The 20,513-nt window shown below is 44.8% G+C and overlaps 1 protein-coding gene and 1 non-coding gene across 8 annotated transcripts in view; both read right to left on the reverse strand.

The window, feature by feature from the left end:
• Positions 1-20,513, reverse strand: part of LARGE1 (LARGE xylosyl- and glucuronyltransferase 1) — a 759,370-nt gene that overhangs the window by 539,272 nt on the left and 199,585 nt on the right. The window lies entirely within an intron of this gene.
• LOC115932014 (small nucleolar RNA SNORA76) lies at positions 1,703-1,837 on the reverse strand. The gene has a single exon (XR_004068402.2). It is a non-coding gene; the product is annotated as a small nucleolar RNA SNORA76 (small nucleolar RNA).

Below are 20,513 nucleotides of genomic sequence, written 5' to 3' on the forward strand. Positions count from 1 at the left end.
CACAGGAAAAGAAAACCAAACATCGCATGTTCTCACTCATAAATGGGAGTTGAACAACGAGAACACATGGACACAAGGAGGGGAACATCACACACCAGGGCCTATCGGTGGGGTGGAGGAAAAGGGGAGGGAGAGCATTAAGACAAATACCTAATGCATGTGGGGCTTAAAACCCAGATGACAGGCTGACAGGTACAGCAAACCACTGTGGCACATGTATACCTATGCAAAAAACCTGCATGTTTAGGACATGTATCCCAGAGCTTAAAGTGAAAAAAAAATAAAAAATAAAATAAAAAAAGACTAGAGAGATACATCATGATAGACTAAATAATGCCCCCCAAAGATTACCACCTGATAATTCCTGAAATTTGTGAGTATCACGTTACATAACAAAAAAGGACTTTGTAGGCATGATTAAAGACCTAGAGGTGGAAGATGATCCCAGATTATCCTGCTGGGCCTGATATAATTACAAAGGTCCTTATAAGAGAGATGCAGGAAGAGTCGTCGTCAGAGGGAATGTTGGTGTGATAATGGAGGCAGAAAGTGGTGTGATTCATTTTGTGGATGGAGGATGGGACCACAAGCCAAGGGATGCAGGTGGCTGCTAGAAGCTGAAAAGGGCAAGGGGATGGGATTCTCCCTCAGAGCTTCCAGAAGAAAACAGCCCTGTGAACACCCTGACTTTAGTCCAGTGAGACTGATTTTGGACTTCTGACCTCCAGAACGATGAAAGAGTAAATCTGTATTATTTTAAGCCACTAAGTTTACGGTGATTTGATACAGTAGCAACAGAAAACTAACATATACGTGTTAAGGTGTGTCTTCCAGAATGTTAAGGAAGAACATCAGAACAATGAATTAGAGGAGGCAGGCTCAGGCCAAGTCATGGGAGGATCTGTGCACCAGCCTGAGTTTAAGTTTTATCCTCAATATGGAGCTTCCACTAAAGCGTCTTAGGAGAGGGATACTAAAGTGCTGAACTGTCAAATTTCTAGATCTTCAATCTTAGGAATGACCACATGTCTAATTCTCCATTTTATTGACTCATTTCTTTTATTATAGACTGTAATTACTGTATAAAACAAAGTCATGATGTATACTGTATAAAACAAAGGAATATGGAAGGCTATTTTATGCCTCCAAATTCCACTCTAATGTTCTTGAAGATGCATACATGTATCTGCAGGGCTGTGACCCAGTACAAGCACGGGTGTGCAGACAGGGGAACTTACTGGAAATTGGGGATTTCTCCCCAGAATCCTGGCCTGATGATTGCTGTATGGCTACAAAGACCTCGTTCAAATGTCCCACCCTGCCCCAACTCCAGGAACGGGACAGGCAACCCATGCTCACTGAGTGCTCTCTTAGGGCCAGAAGCTTTGTGAACATTCCATCATTGAGCTCTCCATGATCCTTCTGGGCAGTACCCTCATCTGCCGGGAGCCTCTTGCAACTGAGCCTGATTCCCTGAGCACTACTGTTGCAAGGCACGACACTCATCAGTGAAGCCTGGAAAAGATGATAATCCACCTACACATGGTCCCTACCTACCTCTGCCCAATCTCTGTCTACACACAGAAAAGCACTGAAGGGTAAAATTCCAGCCGGCCTCCTCCTTCTCACTTACTCCTGATACACCAACCTTTATGCACTCACACACCCCTTGTCAGGGCCCCTGCCAGCTATGTCCTTGGCCGAATGTTGCTTGCTGCCAAAGGAATCACTTAGGTGGCCTCTAAGCAGCCCCGGATCTGACAAGCTGGGTCTGCTCTAGCACTGCTGCTAGACCCCTGAGGCCACAGCCAGACACGCAGAGGCTCTAAAGCAGTGCTCTGCCTGTTGCCAGGGCAGAGGACCTACACTAAGGAGGACCCAAGGCACAAGAAACCTGAGTTCAAATCCTCACTGAGACACTTCACGGCTGTAAAACCTTGGCCAAGTCACTGTCCTTCCATCAAAACAGTAGGGTGTGGCCATCACCAACACTTGCCACCATGGTGCACCCCATAAATTAGAAAGCTACACTTCTCATGCGTCTGACAGGTCCCACAGCCACAAAGGGCTCTGTGGTGGAAACACACACAATACAACACAACACAACACACACCTGGCAACACTGGGCACTGCTGAAGCCTCAATTCTGAGCTGTTTTCAACAGCGCTGTCATGAACAGATTCTTGCAGAGTCTATTCCACCCCCTTCCATCTTTTCTTTTAGAGTCTATATTTGGAGACAGTATTTCCCTGAAAATAAAAGCATTGAGTTGAAGGGTCTATCATGGAGTTAAAGGATACGCACAATTTATGGTTCTTGTGATGACCTGGCTCTCTCCAGGAAGAGCGATGTTGATCCCACCAGTAACTCAGATCAGACAGCACTGCTCACGTCTCTACTTCATTCCAGCATGGAACTAAGCACTTCAGTTATTCTTTTCCAATACCACACAATGCTTAGCCCCATTTGACTGATGAGGAAAGTGAAGTTATGGAAAGCAAAGCGACTTGTCCAAGGCAATGCAGTTATTTTGAGACAGAGCTGGGAGAAGAATTTAAGTCCCTAGAATCTTCCAACTCCATTGTATCTGCTGAATTATTCAGGTCTTTGAGTTATCCCACGCTATTTCCACAGCTTTCATTTATTACAGATAACCATAGGCCAGATTCCAGACTGGCTACTTTATTATATACACTACCGTGTTCATCCAAGTCAATAAAGCAATAAACATGATAATGTTTTCGATGATGATAATAGCACCTACCTACTACTGAATGTTTAATACGTGCAGGCATTGTGTAAGGCACTTGCATTATTTTAACTCTAAAAATCTATGAGTTACCATTAACACGCCCAGTTTATAGATGAAAGAATTGGAACTCGGAAAAGAGACATCACCCAAGAGTCCCACAGATGATAAATGGAAAACACATCCATCAATAAATGGATTTGAACACAGGGCTGGCTCCTAACAGTTAACCGCCCAGGTGGGCGACAAGAAAGAAGGTTTCTAAAGATGACAGTGAGAAAAATCAGCATTCCATGTTGGTTTGTCTTCTCTGCAATGTGCTGGCTGTGTGTCGTTTGATCAGTGCTGAGTTTATTTCAACCCCATCAGACTGGCTGCATACAAATGCATGTCTTTCTCTTCTGGGAGCTGCTTCCCATTATAGCAAACATGGATCACACGGCTCAGCCCACACCCCCACACAAGCCTCCAGGGTACCGCCTCCAATGGCCAAGAGGGACCTCGTCAGGGCCTGAGAACAGAGGGAAAGCTCCCTCTCATGGCACCATCTGCACTGCAGAGGAGGAAACAGGAAGGGGGAGCTCCTAGAAAGCAGCAAGAGTATCCTGGTATAAGGGGTGAGCTTCAAGGCTAGGAAAGAAGCCACAGGTTCAAGTCCCAACTCGGCCCGTAACTCAATGTGTGACCTGGGGTAAGTCAGTCTTGGTCACAGGACAACTAATAAAATTATTAAACAAGTAACTTGATGTAATTTCAGATTCTCCTTCTGGAAGGGGATGGAAGAGGTTCTAGTAAAAATCAACTGAATCGCTTTAAAGAAAGGAAATGATTCAGCAAATCCAGACAGAAGATACCTGGGCCTCAGATCATTTTCATAGCTAACCTACCTTCTTAGAAGTTCTTTTCGTCAAAAGACAGAGACACATAAATCCCTGTGAATTGGCCCTTTTCTGCCCTCAGGCAGGTGCAATCTCAAATTCTCCCTAATCCATGACATCTCAGATCCTGAAACCACTGCAGAATGAAACAGCCCTATGGACACCCTGACTTTAGTCCAGTGAGACTGATTTTGGACTTCCGACCTCCAGAACTATAAAAAAGTAAATTTGTATTATTTTAAGCCACTAAGTGTATGGTGATTTGATATAGTAGCAACAGAAAACTAACATATATGTGTTAAGGTGTGTCTTCCAGAATGTCACCAGAAAGCAGCCTGAAAAAGCAACCATCACCCCATCATCCGGTAAGAATTCTATCATCTTCAGTAGATCCAGAACTGGCACGCGAGACCAATTCTAGCTGAATAGTATCATGGCTACTAAAGATGTGGGAGGGAATGGGGAAAACATGCTGGCTTCCCTCCCTCACTGCCCTGACACTAGATGCATCTGTCAGGTGAGAAAGGGAGAGCTCCCGGGGCCACACCTGCCCCCTGGCACAAGCAGGCCCATCATTTTACTGTGAGTCCGTTAGTAAAATACAGGGAGTATCCAGGTGAATGGGAAAAACATTCAACCTCCCTATAACAAAATTTATAAAATCAACGTTAGCTTGCCAGGGATCCTCTTTGACTGTAACTTAGAAAGTCTCAAGGTGTTAACAGCTGGAAGTGGTTATTAGGTTCCTAAAATCCTATAGATGGGGTTTGTGGCTATATTTCTGATGCAAAGCAACCAAGACTGTCCAAGCACACACGCACCATGCTCCCTCCTTTCTCCAACTGCTCTGGCTTTGCAGCCAATCTTACTCCCTGGTCTCAGTTCTTTGGAATCAAGGGAACTTTCTAAAATATCAAGCTGCTTTAGAAAAGTGTCAATTTGTAAATTCTCCACTTGGCCCTGTCTACCTGCAAAGATACAGATAAGTCCGGGGGAAGCAAAAGAAGAGGATTTTGTGTCTCTTTTTAGTTTCCAGATGGAGCTGCCTCCCACAGTCGACCCACACACCCAAGTGGCTGATGTCACTGTTATGATTTTAGTAGCACTGTGAGGGCCCTGGGGGCGAGAACCCCCATAAAAATCAACAATATCAAGCACATCTGAGAAAGCCAGAGAGAAACTAGGGAACCAGAGTGTGCTTAGCTCTGGAAGTGTCTGCAGAATTGCCAAGCAGAGACCCAGCATACGGACATCTGTGCACACACATAGGATGGAATGAGCCAGGGCCTTAGAGGGGATGACACTTGACCAGGCTGACGATGTCCAAGCTGCTGAGAAGGATCCAGGCCCAAATATCACCCAGAAGGACCCTTAGGGAAAATTCCCTTGGCCACTGTGTAGAATGTCAGGCTCAGGACTAAGAAAGCACCTATCCCAGAGGAGAAAAGAGTGTTTTCAACCAAGCTTGGCACTGTCGTGAGTCCAGCCTCCATGGACTGAATAGAAGTTACGAGTTGCTGATATGGAGCTGCTATTGGAGGGAGGGAGGGAGGGAAAGAGAAAAGAAAAATCTAAGGGATATGACAGTGCACTGGGCACTGAGGCTGTCTATGGGGAAAAGATGCTCTGGAAGGGGGTTGTGGTGGCCAATGCGTAGACAGAGACCCTCATACCCAGCCCAGCCAGAAGCCCTCCAGAGTGCCCCTCGCCATAACACAGACATTACATGCCTGCCTGAGGCATTTCATCCCTTCAGGTGATTGTCCTCATACTATGTTGCTAGGGCGGCCCTAACAGAATACCAGACTATGGTGCTGAAACAACAGGAATTCATTTTCTTAGAGTTCTGGAGGTTGGAAGTCTGATATCAAAGTGTTGGCAGGGTTTGTTTCTTCTTTTTTGTGTGTAGGAGACAGAGTCTCGCTCTGTCGCCCAGGCTGGAGTACAGTGGTGTGATCTCAGCTCACTGCAGCCTCTGCCTCCCGGGTTCAAGTGATTCTCCTGCCGCAGCCTCCTGAGTAGGTGGGATTGCAGGCATGTGCTACCACACCAAGCTAATGTTTGTATTTTTAGTAAAGTCGGGATTTCACGATGTTGGTCAGGCTGGTCTCGAACTCCTGACCTCGTGATCCGCCCGCCTTGGCCTCCCAAAGTGCTGGGATTACAGGCGCGAGCCATCACCCCCAGCCCAGAGTTAGTTTCTTCTGAGGCCTCTCCTTGGCCTGCAGCTGGCCATCTTCTGCCAGTGTCTTCATGGGGTCTGTCCTCTGTATCTGTGTCCTAATCTCTTCTTCTTATAGTGACACCAGTCGGATAGGACTAGGGCCTACCATAATGACCTCATTTTACTTTAATCACCTCTGTAAAGACCCCATCCCCAGTCACATTCCTGGGTATCAGGGGTTAAGGCTTCAACACAACTTCGGACATGGAGGGGCGCAATTCAGCCAATCACAGTCATTACCACTTTTATACCACTGAGCAAAATGAGACGCACAGGAAGTAAGTGATTCTCAGAAGCCACCCCGCTCATCTGCAGCAGAGCCAGGATTAAAATCCAGACCTCCAAGACCCTGAAAACACGATCCCACCACGCCACGAAGCTGCCTAGACCTGTGAGGTTGCTGGCGTCAGGCCCTGTTTTACAAATAAGAGAGCCAAGGCTGAGGAAGGTGAAGGAACTTACCAGAGGGTCATGGATCTAAAAAGAGTGGCACTGGGACTCATATCTAGGATCTATCTAGCTTTACCCCTACTAGTCATTTGCACTGAATGCACACCAAGACTGCACTTGGATTTAAACTCATCCTTGGTGAGGCAGTAGCGCCCTTCCTTCATAACTCATTCTCCTCTATTCAGGGTGGTCCAGGTGGCGTGGTTGTTTAGAGGTACCTACTCTCCATTTTAATTCTTTAATTCTTTTTTTTTTTTTTTTTTGAGACGGAGTCTTGCTCTGTCACCCAGGCTGGAATGCAGTGGCGTGATCTCAGCTCACTGCAAGCTCCACCTCCCGGGTTCACACCATTCTCCTGCATCAGCCTCCCGAGTAGCTGGGATTACAGGCATGCGCCACCAAGCCCAGCTAATTTTTATATTTTTTGTACAGACGGGGGTTTTGCCATGTTAGCCAGGCTGGTCTCAAACTCCTGACCTCAGGTGATCTGCCCGCCTCGGCCTCTCAAAGTGCTGGGATTACAGGCATGAGCCACCACGCTCAGCTGGCCAATGCTACTTTGATGTACTTTCCTCTCTCATCAGACCTTTGCTAGGCGGAAAAAAAAAAAAAAAAAAAAAGGAAAACTTCATCATCACCGTATAATTCCACTGTCCCTGTTGTCTATGTTCCCACTTGGAAAATGCTACTGACGTTCAACAAATGTCTGTTTGAGTAGCTATATGAGCAAAGAACTACCCTGGGCACTTTCCAAAGAAGCAGAAGACAATAGCTCATGACAGCAAGGCAGTTACAAGCAATTCAAGGAGATTAAAAAAAAAAACAGAACTTAAGAATGCAGAATAATGTAATACAAATTGTATTCGGTGTTAAGCCTTTGAGGAATAACCAGTCTGGGGAAAGGTTTTAAAGACTAACGTCTTCTAGGAAGAGACTGAATCAGTGAATCAAAGAATCAAATTAAAAATGAAAACTGAAGAATTGGCCCCAGAAAATGGCTAGGTCACGGTCTAATGGATGATCATGGTGATGAACAGGCCAGGGAGCTGAACAAGTTAGGAAGACAGTGGCAAGGAAGGCTCAGAAGCCATACTGTGTGTCAAGGGGAAAGGAACAACTCGTCCCTGGCTGGCTGGAGAAAGGAGAATGGGAATGACAGCAGCAGGTGCAGAGAGTTCCTGGAGGACCACAAAAGGTTCTTTAATCAGAGGCATTTAGACTGGACACAATGGGCACAAGGCACTCATTTGATTTTTCTGAGCAGAGGAATAGAATGATGCAAATTCCTAAGAAATTCATAACATTCCAACAGCTCTGCTGTCATTTGAGTAGAATAAATCAAGATCACCACAATGGCAGGTACATCGATCCAAGTATAACGGAGTCGTCCTACACACTAGAGAAGGAAATGGCAAAATTCTTTAAAACCAGGGGCACATTTCAATGGGAAGTCATTATTTTGAAAAAGGGGCATTAGAGTACAAGATAAATGCTGTATGATGTTTTTTCTCAAAAGACCAGTTAAAACTTAGAAATTTCCAAAGCAACAAATCACACAGCTGCAAAAGACCTTTGGTAGTAAACTGTCCCAAATCTTTATGTAAGAAATCATTCGCTCATCATTTATTGTGCCCCTACTGTGTACGAGGCACTGTGCTGGATATAGATCCCAAACAAGCAAGAGAGGGCCAAGTGTTATAGGAGCAGTTGTAGGGTGACAAACACCGAGCTCCAGCTTAATCCCACAGAGGTACAGCAGTTTCCCCAGGTGAACAAGGTGAAGCAAGGCAGGAGAAGAGCCCTGCTAAGGGAGCTATGCAAGAGCAAGGGGTGGCCACCAGGCTCCCATGTTTTGTAACCTGCTGGAGCGAAGGGTCCAGGGGGTCTGCAGCAGGATAGGAGACAGGGAAGAACTGAGATCCGAAGGTTAGAATGGATTGGTCTCTTTCAAGGGTTCTAACCCCTGTGTTAAAATCCTCTGCTATACTACGCCTCAATCTAGAATTCTTCACACTTTCGTTTAAATGTGTCCTAAAATATTGAATAGAACATGGGTCTGAAGGATACCCTGGAAACCAGGAATGACGCCGACCTCCTTACTGGAGAGAAGTTAGGTGAGCTGCCCACAGCTGACCGATACATAAGATGCTGTACAGGAAAACTACCTGCTACCTATGGCCAAATGATATGAGCAGAAACACCTCTGAGACCAGACTAAAAGGAAAGAGCACAGAGAAGGGAAAAGGTAAGAATATGAGTTTGTTTGTGTTTGTTTTAGAGTTGGGGTCTCACTTTATCACCCAGGTTGGAGTGCAATAGTGTGATCATAGCTCACTGCAGCCTCAAACTTCTGGACTCCAGCAATCCTCCTTCCTCAGCCTCTCAGGTAGCTGAGACTACAAGCGAGCACCACTATGCGTGGCTAATTTTTATTTTTATTGTTTTATTTTTTTTGCAGAGACGGGGTCTTGCTATGTTGCATAGGTTACTCTTGAACTCCCGGCCTCAAGTAGTCCTCTTGCGTCAGCCTCCCAAAGTGTTGGGATTGTAGGTGCGAGCCACCGTGCCTGACCTAGAAATACGGGTTTTAAACAGACATTATCTTCTCCAGATTTCAGAAAATAAAGGTAAGAGCTAATGTGTGCTGCATATTGAGTGGTGTGCCATTTTATAAAGGCAGAAGTCCAGAGAAGTGGAGTAACTTGTCCCAACCAAACCACCCAACAAGTAGAGCTAATGCCAAGATTCAACCCCAGGCAGTTTGAGTCTGGAGAGCATTAACCACTACCACTATCCCATTTGGCACAACCCTGGAACCCTGGGGATGGGGGAAAAAAAAGGGCAAATCCTACCCGGACAGGGAAGCTGGAGCCTGGATTGCAGGCCTAACACTGGAAATGAATGGCCTTGAGCTAGTAAAGATGCCAGCCTCAGTGGGAGAAATGGCCCTGCACTGAGCATCTAAACAGCCTTCAGGCAGGCACGAGCAGACAGATCACAGGCTCGAAGGCTTCTAGAGGAGACCAGCACAAGAGGGGCATGTTCACTGAGGCCATGAACCCACTGGCTATGAGGTGGGTCCAGCCATGGGGTAACTAGGTGAGTCACACAGTCCACTCCATCATCAATGGAAATTCATCAGGAAACCCCTCCTTGACTCTGAGTGGTCAAGAGACGAAAGAAATGGGTAGAGAAGTGGAGGAAACAAACAGTAATTAGAGTCATAGAAATTGAGGGGTGAGGGGTACAGAGTGTGTGTGTGTTTGTGTGTGTGTGTTTGTGTGTGTGTCTGCATGTGGGTAGCATGCACCCTGCTGAGGCCAGCAAGAAAAGCCACTAACCTACTAGTCTCTAAAAAAGAAAGCAGAGGCAACAACACAGGGAAGAAAGCTTGACCCCCAGCATTCTTCAACAGCCTCAACCAGAGTGAAATTTAAATTATGTTTCCATGGTGCGGACTCTGTGCCTTAGGAATTTGCTCTGCATCGCCTTTGTACTCACAGAAGGTATATCATAAGTATTTGTCAACGGTGAGGATGACAGCTACACTTTTAAAGGTACCTAAATTGCCTACCCTGTGGCTAATCTGTTGTGTGTTTGTTCTGAAAAATCGCCCCTTTATGGAACCTCTCCATCTTGAGAGCAAAATCCCATCACTGGAGGGCTGAGATGTGCTAAGAAGCAGCTCAGTGCTTCATTTCATATCTATTTTCTTATAATTAATCAGTTTTATTTTAAAAAGAGGAGGGGGATAGATATATCTACAGATGAGGGAAAATAGATTCAGCTTAGAGAAGGATTATGCATAATAGTCCCAGAAGGTTTGGCTGTTCAGATGATCATTAAAGGAATGGATAGAGTTGGTTTCAAAAAAAAGTCCCAGCTCCCCCAGGATCAGATAAAGAAAAATGAGAGGGCTGTTTCCACTCCCTTCTGGAACCACATTAAAATGTATCCCTAAACAGCCTTTCGCTAGGAATCCCCCCTGCTATTCCACTAGTACATAAATGCAGAGAACCATATCTGGCTACTGGGAAACACATCAATCACAGCTCAGGATTCATTCATTCCGTGGTCGCTGGTGGTTTATTTGAAACACACAAGCCAGCACACACAGCTGGACACAGCAAACCAGGTTGGCACTCTTAATTACCTAATTGGTGGTTCTGTTGTAGGCTCTTTTTTTTTTTCAGGTTAAAGTTTCTTAATGCATAAATGATCGATCCATGTATTTGTTTACTCTTCTTCCTTGACATTCAGCATTTTAAAATGAGTGCCCAGGGCTGGGCACAGTGGCTTCCATGTGTAATCACAGCACCTTGTGTGTCCAAGGTGAGAGGATCACTTGACCCCAGGAGTTCAAGACCAGTGTGGGCAACATGGCGAGACACCGTGCCTACAAAATATTTAATATTAGCCAGCTATGGTGGCATGTGCCTGTGTTCCCAGCTATTTAGGAGGCTGAGGTGAGAGGATCACTTGAGTTTGGGAGGTTGAGGCTGCAGTGAGCCAGGATGGTGCTGCTGCACTCCAGCCTGGGTGACAGCAAGACCCTGTCTCAAAGAAAAAGTAAATAACATAACGTAACATAACATAACATAACATAACATAACATAACATAACATAACATAAAACAAAATGAGTACCCAGTGGTCAATAATGAAAGCAGAATCATCCTGGAAACTGGTCCATGCAGACTGACTCCTGCCCTCCTACCAAGTTGGCTACTACAGCTGAAGTGCCCACTCTCCTACCACTGTGGTGACCAGCAGGCCAGAAATGTTGCCCCTCTTCCACACATGATCATGTAATTCCAAAGAAATGAGAAAAGCTGGTCTTGGCCTGGAAAAATGAGGACCCCCTCATTCAGAGAATAGCCTCACATTCAAGAGCATGGCGATAAAAAACCCCAGCTCTAGAGTCAGATAAGGCTGGTTCAACCCTCGGCTTCTCTGGCTGTGTACCATAGAGACGTTCCTTACCCTCACTAAGCCTGAGGCCTCATCTGTAAACTGGGGGACATAATTACACTCACTTAGTAGAATTAGATGACCAAAGTCAAAAATGAGATAAAAGACAACACATAATCTATTGGGGACAATGACAAATAATAACTGCTTTAATCATATAAATGCCAAATTAAGAACTGTAATAGAAATTTACCTTGATAACAAATCAATTGAAGGAAGGAAAAACAAAAGAAACTGGCAGGATACTCTTCACTGCTCAGGTAAAACTGACTGTGGCATGGTCCTATGTTGCTACTCAACTTGTTCTCACTCAGGCCTGTGGCCTCCCTTGGCCCAACTGGCCTCAGGTACTTGCATGAAAGAACAGCAACCACACGCAGGTCTCTGACCCATTCAAACCCCACTCTGCTCCATGTACCCTAAATTCCAATCTACGCCATCTCAGGTTATGGAAAGATGGCAGGTGATTACCTCATGTGTAATGAACATAGGACACATTCCTCACCCGCTTCAGATTGTCCTCTGGAATTCAAAGGCAGTCCCCTCTCATATCCTTTGGAGGCATGCTGCCAGAAGGACTTGTTGGCAAGAGGTGGAAAGAAATCAGGAAGGAGAAGAGACTATTTAAGAAGCAGGACTATCTGAACTCCATGCTCAACTGATGGAGGCTCCACTTCCACCATCTTTGGGCTCCTACCTTTGCATGAGAAGCTTGGGCTAGAAAGAATCAGAATTAGGGTCGTTCCTTCAAAATCTTCACTTTACACAATCAAAAATGGATGTCCAGAGAAAATTAAGTAGTTGTATGAGATCACCCAGTTAAGTTACTGGCTAGGTCAGGCCTACAACCCAGAGTTACCTGCCTATCACCATAGGCATTTCTCATGTCTTAACATCACTCATGAATCTCTTTTGACCACCAATAGGGTGGTCTTTTTCCAAGCTCACTGAGTCCTCCCATACTTCTTAGAGGTACAACAGATCCACGTCGTCCTGCTTCTTTGAATTAATGTTCCTAAGGGCAGGCTGGTAACTGGATACTGGGTAATGCCTGGGTGACTTTTTCAAAGTGGTCTTCCTGGCTGGCTGCACTCTCATCCCCCCACTGCATATGCAGCTATCCTTTTAAACTGCAAAGCAAACATTCTTCCATAGCCCCATCCCCTTGTACTGTCTACAGCAGTGGCTCCTAAACTTTATCCAGCATCAGGGTCCTCTGGAGGGCTGGGTTAAATGTAGGATCGCCAGGCCCTAACCCCCAGAGCATCTGCCTCTGAAATAGAGTCCAAGCATTTGTATTTCAAACAAGTTCCCAGTTCAGAAATTCTCCTCCCCTAGTTCCCCAAACAACACGAGGCAAGGACTGGAAAGCCGACGAGCCCCCAGTTGCAACTGCAGTGGCATCGCACAGGCTAGGCTAAAGTTGTCACGCTCACAGGATCACAGACATCATTGAGCAAAGGGCCTCCATGGAAACGCGGCAGATCCCAGCTGACAATGGCTTTCCTTTCACTGTTCTGACACCAGCACTAAGAAATTTCTCTAAAGAGTTACAAACCATCCACAAGTTTATTTAATTTTGAGTTAATTCCCCATTACTAACTACTAATTCCAAATTCATGTTTCCCTCCCAATACATTGTCCCAGTTCCTTGCACAATGTACACTCCAATTTCCATCTCACCCCATATACTTAAGTATGATCAACACAGGTCACGGGTAGCTCTTACTTTGGGAAACAGTGATAAGCCTTCAAATCTGTTCCCATAAAATGATTCCTATATCCTCAGGTTGATGAATTTAGGAAATTAAAATACAGATGGACGTTAGATTTGAATTTATGATAATAAATTTTTTGTATAAACATATGCCCTGCAATATTTAGGATATACTTATACTAAAAAACTTGGCCATTGTTTATGTGAAATTCCAATTTAACAGAGGGAATTACATTTTCATATGGCAACTCTACTTCATCTGTGCATTTGTTCAGAAATTTTTTTGTTTGCTTTTGTTTTCTTTGTTGTTGTTGCTGTTGTTTTGAAATAGAATCTCAGTCTGTCACCCAAGCTCAAAAACAGTGGTGTGATCACAGCTCACTGCAGCCTTGACCTCCCAGGCTCAAGCAATCCTTCTACCTCCTGAGTAGCTGGGACCACAGGCAAGTACCACCACACCCAGCTAACTTACATTATTTTTTGTAGAGACAGGTTTTCACCATGTTGCCCAGGCTGGTCTCAAACTCCTGCATTCAAGAGCAATCCACCAGCCTTGGCCTCCCCAAGTGCTGGGATTACAGACATGAGCCACCACACCTGGCCACCCGCAAAATATTTAGTGAGCCTCTATTATGTGTCACTTGCTGTAAATACAAGACATGGAGCCAGAGTGTGTTAGTAAATGTTTAACAACCGGTTCCTAGGAAGTAGATAAATTTTACTGTTGGCTCATAGTTGGAGACCCTGCAGCCATCCTGCAAATATGAGAAGGCGAAAAGACCTGCAGAGATGCCCATTCAGAGCACAGACATTATGGAGCCACAAAACCAGTGTTAACAACCAAGATCTCCTTACAGATCAAATGAATGAGTTCTTACTTGTTTAAACCATTAAACCACTTAATTGTTTTTTGTTGTTATTGGAAATGACAAATGATTCCCAACTGATACCCAAAGGATACCCCTCTTCACTGTATATGTTGTACTCTCCCTCTCCAAATGCATCAACACCTATTTCTGCATGGTACATGTTGGTGGGTCTCTTCTTTCCTCCCTCCATCTCCTTCATTTATTCACTCATTCACCCACCCACTCACTTATCTTCCTACCCATTCATCCACCCATCTACCCCCACAGTGCACCATGTATTTATTGATTCATTTTCTTGCAATATCCAATGAAACCAGGCTCTAGAACTATTGGGAGGCATCCCAGTGAGTGCTTCTGACTGATTCTGAGCCAATCACCAACATTTTCCATCAAGGGCCTCTTTTGGAGGAGTATTTTGTGAATCTGCTCTCAGCTGCTATCACAGAATGAAAGCTTTTTCTTTTCTTTTCCAGTATTGATACATTCCTGGACTCTCTGTTGACCCAGTTCTTCTCCTCATCTACTCAGTATTTCCTTGGGGTCAGATTATAATCTTGGAGAAATCCAGAAAGCCACAGAGGAGCCCGTAAAGATCAATAAATCTACTTGAGAACACTCAAATCCCCACAGTGGAATCGAGGGCTTGAAGCCACAAGTTATCTGAGAAGGCTCTTGACCCAACAGATGCTTCTTTTGTGAACAATCCCAAGCACTAATGAATGTACTCAAGAAACCAACTAGCACTATTTCTGTGATGTGACAAATGAAAAAAGAAACAAGGAATGAAGGATGAAAACTAATAAAATCATACAGAAAACCACTTAACTAACCATCCTGAAATCTCATTTCAAAGGCATTCTGCCGAAGTCGCTTTGTCCCCATGAGCCAGAGTGTCCACTCCTATTCCAGGCCTCTGTGCCAGGCCTGCCCAGACAAGTCACCACTCATGTCACCCCTGAGCAATCCCTTTATTTGTCATCACTCTGTTTTCATTCCTCCCATCTCAGCTCTAAAAGTTCCCTTTCTAATCTCCAGGTTCCTGCCATACTTTGTGAGATACGCCATTTGAAGAGAGGCTGAATCACAATATTGCAGTAGAGACAACCTTTCCATGTGGTTGCAGAAAATTCTGAACACTACCTAGGCTTTCTCTTCAAGCACACCAAATATGCCGTTATTTACTGTCACCTGAGGTTCCCTTATTAGCACACAGACTATGTCCAGAGAACAAACACCTGGGGATCAATACCAACAGGCTGACCAAAGAAGAGGCCCATCCTCCTGCTCTGAGAACCCCCGGCTAAGTGTGACCCATCAGGACCTCAGCTGCTCACCAAAGACAGCACTGTGGAGAGCCAGACCAGGTGCTGGGAAAAATCCAAGATAGTGACCAATTTATGAGAGGAACTAGATTGGACAAACTGGAAGGCACAGACTGAGGCTAAGAAAATAGGACAGGAGGCTTTTTAGAGGAAATCTGTTCATACTGAGGATAATTAATGAATGTGCTGAATGGACTCTCAGAGGTAGTCACAGAAGCTGAAGCCATGATTTTTAATAGACATAGGTTCTTACTGGGTGAAAACAACATGAGCTTTTAGGCTGGCCACATGGCCAGTGGGCTAAGTTCTTTCCATCCTGATCCATAGTTATTTTATGGTGAGGTGGCTTCCCTATCCTAACTCCAATCAATGCACGTTCATGCCCCTCAAGACCTCTCAGTGAAATAAGTGGAGGTGGAAGACAGTGATACTGATAATCCTGAACCTGTGTGGGTCTCAGCTAAAGTAAAGTGTGTACTTGTATCTTTGTTTTGTTTTCTTTTTTTCTGAGATGGAGTCTCGCTCTGTCACCCAGGCTGGGTCACCAGGCTGGAGTGCAGTGGCATGATCTTGGCTCACGGCAACCTCCGCCTCCCAGGTTCAAGCAATTCTCCTGCCTCAGCCTCCCAAGTGGCTAGGATTACAGGTGCCCACCACCACACGGCTATTTTTTGTACTTTTAGTAGAGACGGAGTTTCACCATGTTGGCCAGACTCATCTCAAACTCCTGAGCTCAGGTGATCCACCCGCCTCAGCCTCCCAAAGTGCTGGGATTACAGCCATGAGCCACCACACCCGACTGTACCTTTGTTTTCAACAAAAAAGTTTAAAAAGTAAAAATTAAAAGATTTAAAAACAGCAAAAAGCTTACAGTGTAAGGATATAAAACATTTTTGTACAGCTATACAATGTGTTTGTTAGAAGCTGAGTGTTACGACAAGAGTCAAAAAGCTTACAAATATTTCAAAGTTTATAAAGTAAAAAAGTTACAGCAAACTAATGTAGCATGACTAAAGATGGCAAAACAGTTTTACAAATTTAGTGTAGCATAAGTGTGCAGTGTTTAGAAAGTCTACGGTAGTACACAGTAATGCCCTAGCCCTTCACATTCACACACCATTCACTCACTGACTCACCCAGAGAAAGAAACTTCCAGTTCTACAGGCTCCATTCATGGTAAGTGCCCTATACAGGTATGCCATCTATACCATATTTATTTATTTATTTTTTTTTTTGAGACAGAGTCTCACTCTGTCACCCAGGCTGGAGTGTAGTGGCACAGTCTCGGCTCATTGCAACCTCTGCCTCCCAGATTCAAGCAATTCTCCTGCCTCAGCCTCCTGAGTAGCTGGGACTACAGGCGCCCACCACCACGCCCCGCTAATTTTTTATATTTTTAGTAGAGATGGGGTTTCACCGTATTAGCCAGGATGGTCCTGATTTCCTGACCTCATAATCTGCCTGCCTTGGCCTCCCAAAGTACTGGGATTACAGACGTGAGCCACCGCACCTGGCTCATCTATACCATATTTTTACTGTACCTTTTCCATGTTTAGGTACACAAATGCTTACCATTGTGTTACAATTGCCTCCGGTAGTCAGTACAGTCACATGCTATACAGGTTTGCTGCCTAGAGGCAATAGGCTATACCAGCAGTCCCCAGCCTTTTTGGTACCAGGTACTAGTTTTGTGGAAGACCATTTCTCCGCAGACAAAGGTTGGGGGAAGGGGATGGTTTGGGGATGATTTAGATACATTATATTTATTGTGTACTTTATTTCTATTATTATTACATTGTAATATATAATGCAATAATTATACAACTCACCATAATGTAAAATCAGTGGGAGCCCTGAGTTTGTCTTCCTGCAATTAGACAGTCCCATCTGGGGGTGATGGGAGACAGTGACAGATCATCAGGCATTAGATTCTCATAAGGAGCCCTCTTGTGCTCAGTTCACAATAGGGTTTGCAATAATCTAATGCCACTGCCGATCTGACAGGAGGCGGAGCTCAGGGGGTAACGGGAGTGATGGGGAGTGGCTGTAAATACAGATGAAGCTTCTCTCACTAGCCGGCAGTCCCTAACCTCCTGCTGTGTGGCCATGTTCCTAATAGGCCACGGACTGGTACCAGGGGCTGAGGACCCCTGGGCTATACTATATAGGCTAGGTGTACACTCTATGATATTTATATAACAACAAAATTGCCTAACAATGCATTTCTCAGAATGTATCCCGGTCATATGCATGACTATACTACAAAAGTACTACAATTACTTTTTAATAATTTGTTTTCTTTTCTGAGAGTGACTACACCAGCACACACTTGAGGTCCAAGTCCCAGAGTCCAGAGAATGTGGCCTGTGGTTACATAAGATTGGAAAAGCAAATGTCAGAGAAGGAACTGGCTACAAAGTGGACAGGGCCTACATCTCACAGATCCTTGTAGGCCTGAAGAAGTGCAGACTGACTTAAGCCACTGGTGGTTTAAGCAAGGGAGTGTAGTGGCTGGTCTGCTGATCTGGTGTCACAGCAGAGATGATTCCTAAGAAAAGATACGGCTTCTGAGGCCAGGAGGCTGCTGGAAAAAGAACAGCCCAACTCCCAGGAATGCCCTCCTCAAGCAGGGAAAGAGAGCCTGCTTTGGGTGGGTAATTTTTGGGGTCCTTAGTGCTTACGGGATTCCTGGAGGAGTGAAAGGAAACCAGATATTCAGAGCATGAAAGTAAACCAAATCCTCTTGATGGAAAACAAAGAAATGGAGGCAAAGGAAGTGGAATTCAACAGTGTGGTGTCAACTAAACAACAAAACTGGGCTTTATCATTTGCAGCTGCTACAATATTTAGCGAGGTTATCTATGTAGAAGTGACTTTGGAATCAGGTATTGTGGAGGAGAAGAGGACTGAACTTAAGACTTGCTAGTTCTACCCTGAAATCCTGGCTTTCCAGAGGTAGGATCTTGAACAAGACATTAAATCAGAGCAAAACACACATTCCTTCTGAATGGCAATAGTCTCATTCATAGAATATGGGCAAAAATTCCTGTTTCCACAGGTGTATTATGACGATTAGGTGAGAATTTGAATGTGCAAGTTTCTTATGAGTGCCATGCTTGATAACCACAGGGGACTATTATCAATTCATACAATATCGAAATTCACCCACTTACCTTAAATATCTGGGTGAAATAGGGAAAGGCAAAGAACAAGAAAGTACACACACCTGTGAGCATAAAAGGGCAACACACTTGTGAACATTCTCAGCAAGTGTCTTTAAAGATGATCTTCTAAGGCAAATCCATGCCCCCAACTGAAGGGCAGCTTATAAATTTGCCAAAGAATCAGAGCAGCCACACAGTAAATGCATGTGCGGCTCCTTTAAAGCTTATTAAATGGTGCAGGTTAAAGGTATCGTAGAAAAACTCTAAGTGGCACAGAAGGACAAAGAACTTCTCACAGAAGCTCTGGACTGTGCATCCTGATTGGTCCGAGTGGTATCTTTTTCCTTGGTACTAAGCAGGAACACAAAAGCCTTATGTACAACCCCCATACTGTTTTGTACTCTTTATTTTTGTTTTTGTCTTTTTGTCTTTGGTATATTGTTTTATAGGCAGCAGTCAGAGCCACAATGGAGATCCTTGGGTAAAAAATTACTTTGTTGGCTGGGCGCAGTGGCTCACGCCTGTAATCCCAGCAGTTTGGGAGGCCAAGGCGGTTGGATCACCTGAGGTCAGGAGTTCAAGACCAGCCTGGCCAACATGGTGAAACCCCGTCTCTACTAAAAATACAAAAAAATAGCCGGCCGTGGTGGTGGGCATCTGTAATCTCAGCTACTCGGGAGGCTGAGGCAGGAGAATCGCTTGAACCTGGGAGGCGGAGGTTGCAATGAGCCGAGATCACGCCACTGCCCTCCAGCCTGGGAGGGAGAAAGGAAGGGAGGAAGAGGGAGAGGGAGAGGAGGGAGAGGGAGAGGAGGGAGAGGAGAGGAGGGAGGAGGAGAGGGAGAGAGAAGAAAGGAAAGGAAGGAAAGAAGGGAGGGAATTACTATGTCATTTATAAGTCATTAGGAAGATACTAAGGTCAATGATGTGATGACAAAAATAACAGTAACAAATATTGTGACAAATACAATGGTAAAAGTCCTTCAAGTGAATGAAAACGTGTTGAGCACCTATGATGTGCATGGAACCGAGCTGCACATTGTGGGGGAAATCCATCATTCCTGCCCTTAGAATTGAATGAACACTCAAAAACATCCAACAGAGTCACAGCAGAAGGCACATTATAGTAAGTCACCCAATGGAGGGAAGTATAATGGCAAGACCAAAGACAGAAAAATAATCCTGATAAGACAGAATGGAAGAAACAGTGAAGAGGGACTCTACAAAAAAGGTGAGGTAGGTCTAGGAAGAAGGGGGTGGACCCTGCATGAGTTAACAACACAGAGACAGAAAAGGAACACGTGCATTCGGGGAACCATCGAGGCCGCAGCACGGGCAGACTGCTGATTGGGGTCACAAGTGGGAGTTGAGGTCGGAGCTTGGGGGTGAGCTGTTTTGATGAAGTTGTAAAGGGAAATTAGAGCAAGATCCTGGAAGGCGGTAAGTGAGCCACTAACAATATCTGGCCTTACTCATTTGCTTTCTAGGCAATGAGGAGCCACAGAAAGCCTTTGAACAGGGAGTGGCACAGCCTTTGAGGAAGATTCCTCTGGAATCTATACGAAAGGCTGGAGGATAAAAGGAGGCAGAAAGCAAAGCCAAAGGGGTCAGACAGGAGCTAGCAAAAGCTTGTTCGAACAAGGAAGCCATTAGAGACAATTACAAGAAAGAGAAGTTTCTAGTTTCAAAGAACCTTATGAAGCTCTCGTTAAAAAGAAAATGGAGTTGCAGTAGTGAATTTCCAGGTTGGCTGCAGACCAAGCCCAGATTTAGGTTCACGGTGTAAAGAGCACAGCCTTCAGGGTCCAGGGATAAAGGGAGGCATGCCATCTTTCTTTCTCCCAAGAAACAGCTCCAGGATGTGGGTGATGTACAAAGAAATTCTAGAATCAGCTCATGTCTACAGATGCTTTGGAAATCTGTTGTGTCCAGTGAGGTACTGTAAGGTGATGAGTGGAAACAAGAATGAAAAATGGGCTTGCTGATTCCAAAAACCTTACACACAGACACACACACTGATATCAGGCGGATTTGGGTAAGGGTCATATGAAGTTAATCAACAAATCAAGGGAAAAGGGAAAAGGGACATGGAATTTGGAAAATGACTAAGAAATGTTGGAAGATAAAATTTGTAGTGTACCTTAGAGAGAAAAACTCCTGTATTTCAGGA

The sequence above is a fragment of the Gorilla gorilla genome, chromosome 23, assembly GCF_029281585.2.
Source record: "Gorilla gorilla gorilla isolate KB3781 chromosome 23, NHGRI_mGorGor1-v2.1_pri, whole genome shotgun sequence".
Lineage (NCBI taxonomy): Eukaryota > Metazoa > Chordata > Mammalia > Primates > Hominidae > Gorilla > Gorilla gorilla.